This window comes from Sturnira hondurensis, unplaced genomic scaffold (genome assembly GCF_014824575.4).
Source record: "Sturnira hondurensis isolate 20B ecotype Veracruz unplaced genomic scaffold, ASM1482457v3 Scaffold0025395, whole genome shotgun sequence".
Lineage (NCBI taxonomy): Eukaryota > Metazoa > Chordata > Mammalia > Chiroptera > Phyllostomidae > Sturnira > Sturnira hondurensis.
This window is the reverse complement of record NW_028098026.1, coordinates 993,789-1,008,091: the sequence shown is the minus strand read 5'-3', so window position 1 is coordinate 1,008,091 and position 14,303 is coordinate 993,789. Positions and strand designations below refer to the sequence as shown.

The 14,303-nt window shown below is 41.8% G+C and overlaps 1 pseudogene; it reads left to right on the top strand.

Moving 5' to 3' along the window:
- The first annotated feature begins 3,195 nt into the window (after nucleotides 1-3,195).
- LOC118982566 (uncharacterized) lies at nucleotides 3,196-3,381 on the top strand (annotated as a pseudogene).
- The last annotated feature ends 10,922 nt before the right edge of the window (nucleotides 3,382-14,303 follow it).

The window sequence follows — 14,303 nt, the reverse complement described above, 5'->3', positions numbered from 1 at the left end:
GGGCAGACTGAAACAAATGAGGGGAAAAATGAATAAAAGGTGGAGATGAAAAGCAGGTTTCCTTTCCAGGCAACCAGGGCTCAGTTTTTCTGAGGAACATTAAGGAACCTTCTAGAACACATCAGAAGTGTCCTTCATCCTCTTTCCCCCTGCAACGTTCAGAGCAGGTGGAGCATTTATCCACCCATTCTTCTTTTTTAGATTTTTATTTATTTATTTACTTTGAGAGAGAGGGTAAGGGAGGGAGAGAAACATCGGTCAGTTGCCTCTTGTTTGCCCCCGACTGGGGACGTGGCCCATGACCCAGGCATGTGCCCTGACTGGGAATCAAACCAGTGACCTTTCGGTTTTCAGGCCAGTCCTTAATTCACTGAACCACACCACCTAGGGTGTATCCACCCATTCTTACCACCTGGGTGATTATTGTCCCTTTGGAGGGAGGGGGTGGTACGGAGAACCATCTGTGATCTGAGGCAGAAAAGCAGGGAGGGGTGCTTTGTGTGAGCTAGACCAGGGATCCTCACACATTAGCTGTATCAGGATCACTTGGAGGACTTGTTAACCATAGGTCTCCAGGCCCCATCTTGAGAGTTTCTGATTCAGTGGGTCTGAGATGGGGCCCAAATATTTGTATTTCTAACAAGTTCCCAAGTGATGCTACTGCTGCTGGTCCAGGAATCACACTTTGAGAGAATCACTGGGCTAAACCCTGGGACATCTGCAATGTGCACAGAACTCCTCCCCGCAGACATGTCAAAAACTGGTGAATTGAGAGGGTGAAGCACCTCAAATGTGTGCCGAAGAGACCCAAGTATTCAGAGACATAAAGAGGGGTTTGGAAACAGAGACAGGCAGAGGCAAAGATGCTAGTTCTGTACATATTGTAGATTTGTGAGCTAGATGACACTGCAGCAAAGTAGTGACTGAGACAGCACCAGGTCCTGTCTTCACTGAAAGAGGCTTCCTGGAAGAAGGGACCTATACGCTGAGACCTGAAGGATAAATACGAATGAAGCAAGTGGACAAAGAAATCCGCTGTGCTGTTTGTGTGCAGCTCACTGGTATGTTAATGCCATAGCATATGCAGTCTGGGGGCCCTGGGGTGCCTAGATAGTACTGTGCATGGGTGTGCATGTACTTATTTAGCTCCCGGAAAGGGATTCTAGTAGGATGGTTGTCTTGGGGACTCCACTTAATCGCTCCATTTACTTAATTTCAGTGTCTGAAGAAGAACACAGAAGCAGCAGAAACAGCCACACCAGGAAGAATGAGATTAAGCTGCCTGAGAGCTGAGGGAACCTAGGTGGAAAGAGGACTTCCAGTATCCATACACAGAATTTGCCCATATATACAGAGATGAACACGGGGGACACACCCTTACTCACACATGCACATCATGGATTCAGTGGCTCAGCAGAAAACACATGAACACAGCAGGCATATGGAACACACATACACATGGACTTATGCACAAATTCAGGGGACATACATAAAGGCACACTTAAAAACACACACAGAGACTCGCAGACATGTGAGAAGGTACATGTGCAGAAACATTCTACACTACACACAGATTCTCTCTCTGTTTTTTTATTAAAGATTTTATTTATTTAGTTACAGAGAGAGGAGAGGGGAGGGAAAGAAACATCAATGTGTGTTTGCCTCTTGTGCTCCCCTAAATGGGGTCCTGGCCTGCAACCCAGGCATGTGCCCCGACTAGGAATTGAACCAGCCACCCTTTGGTTCATAGGCCAGCACTCAATCCACGGAGCTACACCAGCCAGGGCAGATTCTCTCTTTTTAAATTTTATTTATTGACTTGAGAGAGTAGAGAGAAACATCGATTGGTTTTTCAACTTATCTATGCATTCATTGGTTTCTTCTTGTATAATATGTGCCCTGACCAGGAACATCCAACTTTGACATATTGGGAAAAATGCTCTAACCAACTGACCTACCCAGCCAGGACTCTTGCACACATGTGTGAATTACACATCACACACATACAAGAAACATACCGGATGTGGCAAAAGTAAGTTTACAGTTGTAAGTACACGAAACATAGTTTATTCTTGTGTTATCATTTATTAATTATTATATTATTTTCCATATAAACAACTATAAACCTACTTTTGCCCGACCCTGTATTTAGAGTCCCATCAAACAATTACAAGGGATAGGTACACACATACACACATGTATGCACAAATACACTCATATTAATGAAGTCAGTCTGCCTGGCCCCTGCAAAAAAGGTTACTTTATAAATAAACAAACTTAGGCCCCTTCCAAGTTAGGGGGTATCAGAGTGAGAAGGGAGGGAGGTGGTTTTCCTTTATTCTCAACCAGCACCCACCAACTCCAGTCCAACCATGGGGTTCACTGGAATTAGCTCAGCTTTGTAATTATTATATAAATCAGTGCTGAGAACTGGGGACTCACTTTAAAGATCAGGCTTGAAGGTGTACCCCATATGGAAAAGTCAAAAGAGAAGAGCAGGAAGATTAGTGTACCTCCCCCCCTCCCCATATACATACTCTAACCACCCTACATCAGACTGGTGGATCCCAGGCAAGCAACAACTTCTCCAGGTCAACCACAAGACCCTGTGCGTGACATTCTGCTTAATACAGTGGAAGACCTACTGCAAATTTTAGTGTGTGTTTCAAGGATTTTCAGCTATTAACATGGAAGCTTTCCATAAGAATATGAGAAAAAGTTTACATTTGTGCAAAGATAAAGACAAATATAGTGACAACTTATTTGTTTTTTAAAATGTTTTATTGATTGTGCTATTACAGTTGTTCGAGTTTTCCCCCTTTGCCCTCCTCCACCCTGGGCCTTTACTCTCTCCAGCAATCTCTCCCCATTAGTTCGTGTCCATGGGTCATGCGTATAAGTTCTCTGGCTACTTCATTTCCTATACTGTCCTTAACATCCCCTTGTCTATTTTGTACCTACCAATTTGTGCTTCTTAATCCCTTCACCTTTTCCCCTATTCTCCCTCCCTGTTGATAACCCCCCAAATGATCTCCATATCTATGACTATGTTCCTGTTCTGCTTGTTTGCTTAGTTAGTTTTTTAGATTTGATTATTTATAGTTGTGAATTTATTGCCACTTTGATGTTCATCACTTTGATTTTTTTATTTTCTAAAAATATAATTCCCTTTAGCATTTTATATGATAATGGCTTAGCTTTGCGCAGTGGCAGTATCGTAGCCAATGAGGTTTATCCGAGGCTCAATTATTGCTATATGATAATGGCTTGGTGATGATGAACTCCTTTAGTTTTAACTGATCTGGGAAACACTTTATCTGCCCTTCCATTCTAAATGATAGCTTTGCTGATAAGAGTAATCTTGGATATAGGTCCTTGCTTTTCAGCACTTTGATACTCCTTGCTAGTCCCTTTCAGCTGGCAAAGTTTCTTTTGAGAAATCACTGACAGTCTTATGGGAACTCCTTTATAGGTAATTGTCTGCTTTTCTCTTGCTGCTTTTAAGATTCTCTCCTTATCTTTAACCTTTGGCATTTTAATTATGATATGTCTTGGTATGGTCCTCTTTGGGTTTACCTTTGTTGGGGGGAGTCTCTGTGCTTTCTGGACTTGTATGTCTATTTCCTTCACCAAAGTAGGAAAGTTTTCTTTCATTATTTTTTCAAGTAAGTTTTCAACTTCTAGCTCCTCCCCTTCTTTTTCTGGCACCCCTATTTTTTTTTATTTAACTTTTGTTCAAGTACAGTTTCTTTCTTGTATTCCCAGCCCTGCCCCTCCCAGTGCTCCCCACCTCTCTCCCATCTCTGCCCCCCACCTTAGTTATTGTCCATGTGTCCTTCATACTTATTCATGTAAGTCCATCCCCTTTTCCCCTGTGATTCTCTCCCCTCTACCCTCTGGACCCTGTCAGCACGTTCTGTATTTCAGTGTCTTTGGTTACATTTTGCTTGCTTGTTTGTTTTGTTGTTTAGATTCCTGTTAAAGGTGATATCATATGGTATTTGTCTTTCACCGCCTGGCTTATTTCACTCAGCATAATGCTTTCCATTTCCATCCATGATGTTGCAAAGGGTAGGAGCTCCTTCTTCCTTTCTGCAGCATAGAATTCCATTGTGTAAATGTACCATAGTTTTTTGATCCAGTCATCAACCGATGGGCATTTAGGTTGCTTCCAACTCTTGGCTATTGTAAATTGTGCTGCTATGAACATCGGGGTGCATAGGTTCTTTTGGATTGGTGTTTCAGGGTTCTTAGGATATACTCCTAGCAGTGGAATTGCTGGGTCAAAAGGCACGTCCATTTTTAGTTTTCTTAGAAAATTCCATACTGCTTTCCATAGTGGTTGTACCAGTCTGCAATCCCACCAACAGTGAACTAGAGTCCCCTTTTCCCCACAACCTCTCCAGCACTTGTTGTTTGTTTCTTTGTTTATGATAGCCATTCTGACTGGTGTTAAGTGGTATCTCATTGTGGTTTTAATTTGCATCTCTCTGATAGCTAGCGATATCGAGCATCTTTTCATGTGTCTCTGGATCCTCTGTATGTCCTCCTTGGAGAAATGTCTGTTCAAGTCCTCTGCCCATTTTTTAATCGGGTTGCTTGTCTTCTTTGAGTGGAGTCGAGTGAGTTCTTTGTATATTTTGGAGATTAAACCTTTGTCTGAGGTATCATTGGCAAATATGTTTTCCCAAACAGTTGCTTCTCTTTGTATCTTGATACTGTTTTCCTTAGCCATGCAGAAGCTTTTAATTTTGATGAGATCCCATTTGTTTATTCTTTCCTTTATATCCCTTGCTCTAGGGGACGTATCAGTAAAAATATTGCTGCGTGGAATATCTGAGATTTTCTTGCCAATGCTCTCCTCTAGAGCTTTAATGGTTTCACGGCTTATATTTAAGTCTTTTATCCACCTTGAATTAATTTTAGTGTATGGTGTAAGTTGGTGCTCGAGTTTCATTTTTTTGCATGTGGCTGTCCAGTTCTCCCAACACCATTTGTTGAAGAGGCTATCTTTACTCCATTTTATGTTACTGCCCCCTTTGTCCAATATTAATTGACTGTAGAGATTTGGGTTTATTTCTGGGCTCTCTGTTCTATTCCATTGGTCTATGTGCCTGTTTTTATGCCAGTACCAGTCTGTTTTTATTACAGTGGCCTTGTAATATAGTTTGATATCAGGTATTGTAATCCCTCCTACTTTGTTCTTCTTTCTCAAAATTGCAGCTGCTATTCGTGGTCTTCCGTGGTTCCATATAAATTTTTGAAGTGTTTGTTCTATGTCTGTGAAATATGCCATTGGCACTTTAATAGGTATTGCATTAAATCTGTAAATTGCTTTGGATAGTATGGACATTTTGATGATGTTAATTCTTCCAATCCATGAACACGATATATGTTTCCATTTGTTTGTGTCTTCCTTGATTTCTTTCTTCAATGTTGTGTAGTTTTCTGCATATAGGTCTTTACCTCCTTGGTTAGATTTATTCCCAGATATTTTATTTTTGTTTTTGCTATATCAAATGGGATTTTTTTCTTGATTTCTGCTTCTGCTGATTCATTGTTAATATACAAAAATGTCTTTGATTTCTGGATATTGACTTTGTAACCCGCTGTTTTGCCAAATTTATTTATTAGTTTGAGCAGTTTTTTGGTAGAGTCTATAGGATTTTCCATGTACACTATCATGTCATCTGCAAACAATGACAGTTTCGTTTCCTCCTTTCCGATTTGAATGCCTTTTATTTCCTTTTCTTGCCTGATTGCTGAGGCTAAAACTTCCAATACTATATTGAATAGAAGTGGTGAAAGTGGACAACCTTGTCTTGTTCCTGATCTTAGTGGAAAAGATTTTAGTTTTTGCCTGTTGAGTATGATGTTGGCTGTAGGTCTCTCATATATGGCCTTTATTATATTGAGGAATGCTCCCTCTATTTCTACTTTGCTGAGTGCCTTTATCAAAAATGGGTGTTGTACCTTATCAAAAGCCTTTTCCGCATCTATTGATATGATCATGTGGTTTTTGTCTTTGCTTTTGTTTATGTGATGTATTACATTTACTGATTTGTGGGTATTGAACCATCCTTGCATCCCTGGGATGAATCCCACTTGGTCGTGGTGTATGATCTTTTTGATGTATTGTTGGATACGGTTTGCCAATATTTTGTTGAGGATTTTAGCATCTATGTTCATCAGCGGTATTGGCCTGAAGTTTTCTTTCTTTATTGTGTCTCTATCTAGTTTTAGAATTAGGATGATGCTGCTTCATAAAAAGAGTTTGGGAGTTTCCTATCATTTTGGATTTTTTGGAATAGTCTGTGAAGAATAGGGGTTAGCTCTTCCTTAAATGCTTTGTAGAATTCTCCTGTGAAACCATCTGGTCCGTGCCTTTGTGTGATGGGAGTTTTTTGATTACTACTTCAATTTCATCTGCTGTTATTGGTCTGTTCAGGGTTTCTGCTTCTTTTTTATTGAGTTTTGGAAGATTATATTTTTCTAGAAATTTGTCCATTTCATCTAGGTTTTCAAATTTCTTGGCATACAGCTCTGCATAGTAATTCCTTACAATTCCTTCTATTTCTGTGGTATAAGTTGTAATCTCTTCTCTTTCATTTCTGATTGTATTTATTTGTGTCCTCTCTCTTCTTTTCTTGATCAGCCTACTTAAAGGCTTGTCTATTTTGTTTATCTTTTCAAAAAACCAACTCCTGGATTCATTGATCCTTAGAATTGTGCTTTTAGGCTCTATGTCATTTAATTCTGCTCTGATCTTTGTTATTTCCTTCCTTCTACTTGCTCTGGGCTGTCTTTGTTGTTGTTTCTCGAGTTGTTGCAGGTGTCCGGTTAGGTTGTTTGTTTGAAATGTAGGTAAGCCTGTATTGCTATGAACTTCCCTCTCAGGACTGCCTTCACTGTGTCCCATAAGTTTTGGGTTGTTATGAGTTCATTTTCATTTGTTTCCAGGAACTTTTTGATTTCTTCCCTAATTTCAATCTTGACCCATTCATTGTTTAACAGCATACTATTCAGTCTCCATGGTTTTAAGTGTTTTGGGTTTTTTTCTTTGTGGTTGGTTTCTAGGTTCAGTCCCTTGTGGTCAGAGAAAATGCTTGGTATAATTTCAATTTTCTTGAATTTGTTGAGGCTCGTTTTGTGTCCTATCATGTGGTCTATCTTGGAAAATGTTCCATGTGCATTTGAAAGGAATGTGTATTTACCTTCTTTGGGATGAAGGGCTCTATATATATCAGTCAAGTCCATTTCATCTAGGATGTTGTTTAATGCTGCAATATCTTTACTGATATTTTGTTTGGAAGATCTGTCCATTTTTGACAGTGGGGTATTAAAATCCCCTACTATAATTGTGTTGCTGTCAATATTTTTCTTGAAGTCCTCTAAGATTTTTCTTATATATTTGGGTGCTCCTATGTTGGATGCATATATATTTACGATGTTAATGTCTTGGTGGATTCTTCCCTTGAATATTATGAAGTGACCTTCTGGGTCTCTGTTTATGGCCCCTTTTTTGAAGTTTATTTTGCCTGATATTAGAATTGCTACCCCGGGTTTTTTTCTTGTTTGTTTGCTTGGAAAATTTATTTCCAGCTTTTCACTTTTAGTCTGTGATGGTCTTTTGTCCTGAGGTGGGTCTCCTGTAGGCAGCATATGTGTGGGTCATGCTTTCTTATCCATTCAGCTATTCTATGTCTTTTGATTGGAGCATTTAATCCATTTACGTTTAAGGTTATTATTGATAGGTACTTATTCATTGCCATTTTTATACCTGAGTTCCTCTTTGTCTCTCTCTTTTTCTTCCTTTTCTTAAAGCAGTCCTTTTAGTATTTCTTGTAGAGCTGGTTTGGTGGAGGCATATTCCTTTAGACTTCTCTTGTCTTGGAAGCTCTTTATTTGGCCTTCTATCTTGATTGAGAGCCTTGCTGGGTAAAGTAGCCTTGGTTATAGGCTTCTGGTTCTCATTACTTGAAATATTTCTTGCCATTCTCTTCTTGCTTCGTGTGTTTCCATTGAGAAGTCAGTAGCTAACCTTATTGGGGCTCCCTTGTATGTTACTTCCTTTTTCTCCCTTGCTGCCTTTAAGATTCTCTCTTTGTCTTGGAATTTTGCCATTTTAATGATGACGTGTCTTGAATGGGACTCTTTGGGTTCCTCTTGATTGGGACTCTCTGTGATTCCTCGATTTGTGTGACTTTTTCTCTCATCAAATTAGGGAAATTTTCCATCATTACTGTTTCAAATAGGTCTTCTATGCCTTGTTCTTCTTCTTCTCCTTCTGGTATTCCTATTATTTGGATATTATTATGTTTCATATTGTCTTGCATTTCTCTTAATCCCTCCTCATTCTTTCTGAGCCTCTTTTCCTTTTCTTGTTCTTTCTGGGAGATTCTTTCTACTTTGTCCTCCAACTCGCTGATCCGATCTTCTGCCTCATCGATTCTGCTTTTCCTTCCTTCTACTGCGTTCTTCAGTTCAGAAATTGTATTCTTCATTTCTTCTTGGCCTTTGCTGATAGTTTCTATTTCCTTTTTCATGTTGATATAGTTTGCGGAGAGCTCATGGTAGCTCCCCTCTAGTTTCTGGTAGCTCATTGTGAGCTCTTTGAACTTCCTGATAATCAGTGGTTTGATAGCTGATAGCTGACTTGCCTCTATTTCATCTAACATTCTTTCTGAGGCTTCCACCTTTTCTTTCATTTGGGGATTGTTTCTTTATCTTCCCATTGTTTGTGATACTCCTCTTATTAGCCTCAGCTTCTTAAATTGATCTGTTTTGACTCTCTGGGTTTATGGTGTGAACTTCTGTGGTAGAATACCTGTGCAATTTAGTGGTGCTCTTCTTGCTGTTTTGACTGATTTTTTCCCTCATGTTCCAAAGTGTTGATTTGATTCTTGGCTTTATCCCCTCCACTGTTGGTTTCCTGTACATTTAAAAAAATATTTTATTTATTTTTAGAGAGAGGGGAAGGGAAGTAGAAAGAGAAACATGAATGTGTGGTTGCCTCTGCCATGCCCCCAACTGGGGACCTGGCCCACAACCCAGGCCTGTGGTCTGATGGGAACTGAATCTGACACCCTTTGGTTTAGTCCAGCACTCACTCCACTGGGCCACACCAGCCAGGGCTGGTTCCCTGTAGATTTTTCTTTATTTCAATTAATGTAGCCTTCATTTCTGTCTGGGTTTTTATTTTATGCTGTTGAAATACCCAGTAAGTTTCTGGAGCATCCTGATAACCAGTGTTTTGAACTCTGAATCTTATCGGTTGCTCATTTCCATTTTGTTTAGTTCTTTTTCAGGGGTTTTGTTCTGTTCTTTCATTTGCGTCATTTTTTTTTTGTCTTTGCATTTTGGGAGCCTCCCTGTGTTTGTTTCTGTGTATTAGGTAGATCTGCTTTGACTCCCTGTCTTAGTGGTGTGGCCTATTGTAGAAAAGCGCACCTGTAAGTTCTATGGGATGGAGCCTAGGGTAATCACCTGGGCAGGGCAACTGAGGTCACTACTGTGTGGCTCTGTATGGGGGGAGGGCTCACAGAGGGAACAATGCTGCTACCTGGCCTCTGGAGTTTTGCCTGGGAGGAGGCTGTTTCCTGGCACTCACCCTGTTGCCAGTCATTTCACTTTCTCCCCATGTGCCCGTGATGCCCTTCCAGCGGTTTCCCTGGTGCTGAATCCCAGAGGGGGTGGGTCTGCATGAGTCCTAAGTCGGCTGCGGGCCCTTTAGGAGGAGTCTCTTGAGAATCCCACAGTTTCTTCTGCTGCCCCACACACCACTGGTTTTTACAGCCAGAAGTTATGGGGCCTTATCTTCCTGGTGCTGAAACCCTGGGCTAGGTGGTCAGGTCTGGGACTGGGATCCCTTGCTCCCAGGATATCCCTCCTGATTTTTATCCACTATGCCTCTCTGTGCCTCTCCACACCTCTCCATGTATCTTTGCATATCTACCCCTCCTATCTGTCTGGAGTAGTGTGTCTTTTTTAAATCCTTGGTCATTGGACTTCCATACAGCTCCATGTTCTGACAATTCTGGGTGATATTTGTTTTGTAGGCTAACTGTAATTTTTACTTTAATTGTACGAGGAAGCGAGGCGTGTTTTACCCACATCTCCATCTTGCCTGCAAGTCCCCTACTGACAACTTTAAATACAAACATAGAGACTTTGGGCCACTATGTAGACCTGACATGTAAAAGCCTGACTACCACAATCAGAGGTTAGAGGTTCATTTTACAGAGTGGCTGGTGCCCGAGCTTTACTGATATCAGGGGCTCGGGGAGGATCAGTGTGTTAGTGAGCATAATGCCAACTGCTATAACAAATACCCCCTGGATTTCAATGACTTCATGTGACAGTTCATTTCTCACCATGGGTGTCCTGCGTGGTTGTCAGCTATCCTCCATCCGGTTGTTGATTCATACACCAGACTTGTTAATGTTGTGCCTCCACTATTTTCCGGGGCTCAGAATAATCAACTTGGCAAATGTAAGGAGATGGGATGAGGAAGATTCACCAACTTCTTCAAACATTTGTCCCAGAGGCCTACAGTTTCCTTCTGCCGATATTTCATTGTAGAGAATGAGTCCCATGGCCACCCAGGATGCAAGGTGGGCTGAGAACATATTCCTAGTCTGGGCAACTCCCTCCCAGTCACAATTATTCAAAGACAGTTTGGATTACAATTGATCCAAAAATCAATCACCACCAGATCCACAACCTTAGGAAAGGCAGCAGGAAGAGGCTGTGTAATCTTGTTTCCATCACTCCACTAAACCCTGCTCCAGGGAGAAGTTCCCAGCCTCACCCTAACCACCCACACAACTGACTATTTCCTGCCTCTGGGGGAGGGGGTGATCACAAATTTGACCCCTTTGAGGGCAACGTGAATCTGGTTTGATTTGACAAACCCTTAGGTCAGTGTCGAAGGATGATGGTGAGTGTCCAATGATTTTTTGCTCATTATTTATTGAGCTCTCACGGTGCTGCAGGCCCAACGCTGGGAACATGCCTGTCAATCACACACAACCCAGGCCTTGGAACTGTGTCTCCTCATAAGTCAGAAAGAGAACAGATAATCTCTGAACCTGAGTTTGCCACTGCGACGCTCCATTATGAACAAGATGGCAGACAGGAGAGGGGCAAGAAAGTGACTGAGCCTGCCAACCAGGTGATGGTGGATATGGGGGTTGAGGGAAGGAATGGGGGAAGGGGATACGGCTTTCCAGGCATGAACATAATGGCTGTGGGCAAACCCTGGTGCTAATCAGAAACCTAACGATTCCAGCTCATCACACACACCACTACTGATTCAAGTGCTAACCAGAAATATGGTCCCTATGAACACAAACCTGTGCTGATTCTTGTGCTCACTACACATTGATACCACTGTTAACTCTGTCCTAGAGTTGGGCTAATCACAAACGTGGGTAGGCATGTGTGTGATAATCTCCAACCCAGAGAGCCACATGCTAATTGCCATCTTGAGTTGGTTCATGTGCTAAGTACCATTTGGGGATAAATTAATAGCGATCAAAGGGTATTTTATTTGCAGTGAAGAAGAGCACAGACGGAAGCCTGACAGCCTGGGCCCAAATTCAGTTCTGCCACTGGGCAGTTGAGTGACGTTGGGCAAATTATCCTTTCTCTGACTCTAAAGGGATGCGGAGGGATGATAGCACCTCAAATGGCTGTTTGTACCTTAAATGGGACAGTGCATCTAAATCCCTGAAACAGTGCCTAGCATGTAAGTACTTACTCTATTAAGTACTAGTTGTAATAATAATAATGATAATATGCAGCCACCAGTTAGTGTCTTGATTTCATTTAACCCTCATAGCAGTCTCTGCTTCCCATTTCTTTACAACTAGCCTTTCTTGGCGTAGGAGTGAGCCTCGTCTCTGGAAAGACTTCCCAGAGATTCCCCGGGCAGCCCTGAGCAGCTCCAGTCACACACACTCGCCCCAGCCGCTTAGCACCACTCAGAGGCCGGAGCCGAACTGCTCAGCCACCACGTGGGGGCAGCAACACACCATTCAGCCCCTGCATGGGGGTGGCTAAAGAGTGTCTCCAACCAGGCACGGGAACTGCATTTCCCAGAAGGCTGGGCGACAGCTTCTGCCCCACCTGGCTCTGGTTTCGAGGCAGTGACCCCTTCTTTTCAGCTCGCCTCCTCCGGAGCAGAGTGGAGACTTGCTGGGTGGAGGACCTAACCCCAGCCTCTGGAGGAGGGTGGTGCTGCCCAGGGAAGTGGTTCTGTGGCTCTAGCTGAACTTTGGAGGGTGGGTACGGACAGACGTTCTGGCCCTGGAGGCGCAGCCTGGGGAGCTGAAGATAGGACAGCAGTGGAGGCTGCATAGTCCTTTACTCCAGGAAGAGCGAAATGCCCACAATTGTGTATACCCTGGAGCAAGCTCCTCTGCCACTGTTTCTCTCACTCCCTTCCTCTCTAATATATATCGTATAAATATATAATGTATATAATAAGTATATATATGGCTATATATACTTACAGTAATGTTAAGTTGTGCACGAAAATAATGTAATGATTCTCCAGGCACTCATCACAGGCAGTTATCAACATATGGCCAATCTAATTTTTTGCTGTCCCCCACCCTTCACTGAATTAGCTTAAAGCAAACCCTCATAATTTCGCCCATAAGTGTGTGTGTGTATACATATATACACAAGATTCTTAAAAAACTAACATCTTTAATCACACATAAAATTATTTTCTTAATATTATCTAATCATCAGCCCATCTCCAAATTCCCTGTCTTCTAAGTGTGTTTTAACTGTTGGCTTGTTCAACTCAGAATCCAAACGAGATACATTGATTGCATTTTGTTGGTACCTCTTTAAGTTTTATTCTGTGACAATTCCCATTCCCTCTCATTCATCTCACATTCTGATTTGGCTGGTTGCTCTTCTCAATGTCTTTTTAAAAAAATATATTTTATTGATTATGCTATTACAGTTGTCCCATTCCCCCCCTTCACTCCTCTCTACACTGCACACCCCCTCCCACCCCTACTCCCCCCTTTTAGTTTATGTCTGTATGTCATACATACAAGTTCTTTGGCTTTTTCTTTTCCCACTATTCTTACCCTCCCCCTGTCTATTTTCTACCTATCATCTATGCTACTTATTCTCTGTACCTCTTCCCCCTCCCCTGTTGCTAACCCTCCATGTGATCTCCATTTCTGTGGTTCTGTTCCTGTTCTAGTTGTTTGCTTTTGTTTTTGTATCAGGTGTGGTTGTTGATAGTTGTGAGTTTGTTGTCATTTTACTGTTCATATTTTTAATCTTCTTAGATAAGTCCCTTTAACATTTCATATAATAAGGGCTTGGTGGTGATGAACTCCTTGAATTTGATCTTATCTGGGAAGCACTTTATCTGCCCTTCCATTCTAAATGAAAGCTTGCTGGATAGAGCAGTCTTGGATGTAGGTCCTTGCCTCTCGTGACTTGGAATACTTCTTTCCAGCCCCTTCTTACTTGTAAGATCTCTTTTGAGAAATCAGCTGACAGTCTTATGGGAACTCCTTTGTGGATAACTGTCTCTTTTTCTCTTGCTGCTTTTAAGATTCTCTGCTTAATTTTAATCTCGGGTAATGTAATTGGGGTGTTCCTCCTTGGGTCCAACTTCTTTGGGACTCTGAGCTTCCTGGACTTACTGGCAGTCTATTTCCTTTGCCAGACTGGGGAAGTTCTCCTTCATTATTTGTTCAAATAAGTTTTCAATTTCTTGCTGCTGCTCTTCTTCTGGCACCCCTATGATTTGGATATTGGAACATTTCAGGTTGTCCCTGAGAGTTCTCAGCCTTTCATTTTTTCTTCTTTCCTCATTCTGATCCAGTTGGATGTTTATTTCTTCCTTTTGTTCCAAATCATTGCTTTGAATCCTGGTTTCCTTCTTGTCACTGTTGGTTCCCTGACTATTGTGCTTTATTTCATTTTGGGTATCTTTCATTTGTTCTTTCATTTTTCGACCAAGCTCAATCAGTTCTGTGCGCATTTTGATTACCAGGGCTTTAAATTCTCCACCAGTTAAGTTGGCATTTTCCTCATTGCTTAGTTCTGAGGTTTTGCTGTGTTTTTTCATTTGGGCCATATTTCTTTGTCTCTGCGCACCTGATAATTTGTAAGGGGCGAAGCCTTAGGTATTCACCCTGGCAGGGCAACCTTCTTTGCTGTGCTGTCTGGGGGAGAGGGGCCAGAGAGGGAGCAATGCAGCTCGCCTGCTCGTGTCTAGCGCACTTTCCAACAGATTCTTGAGTCAGACTGGAAGTATCCTCCAC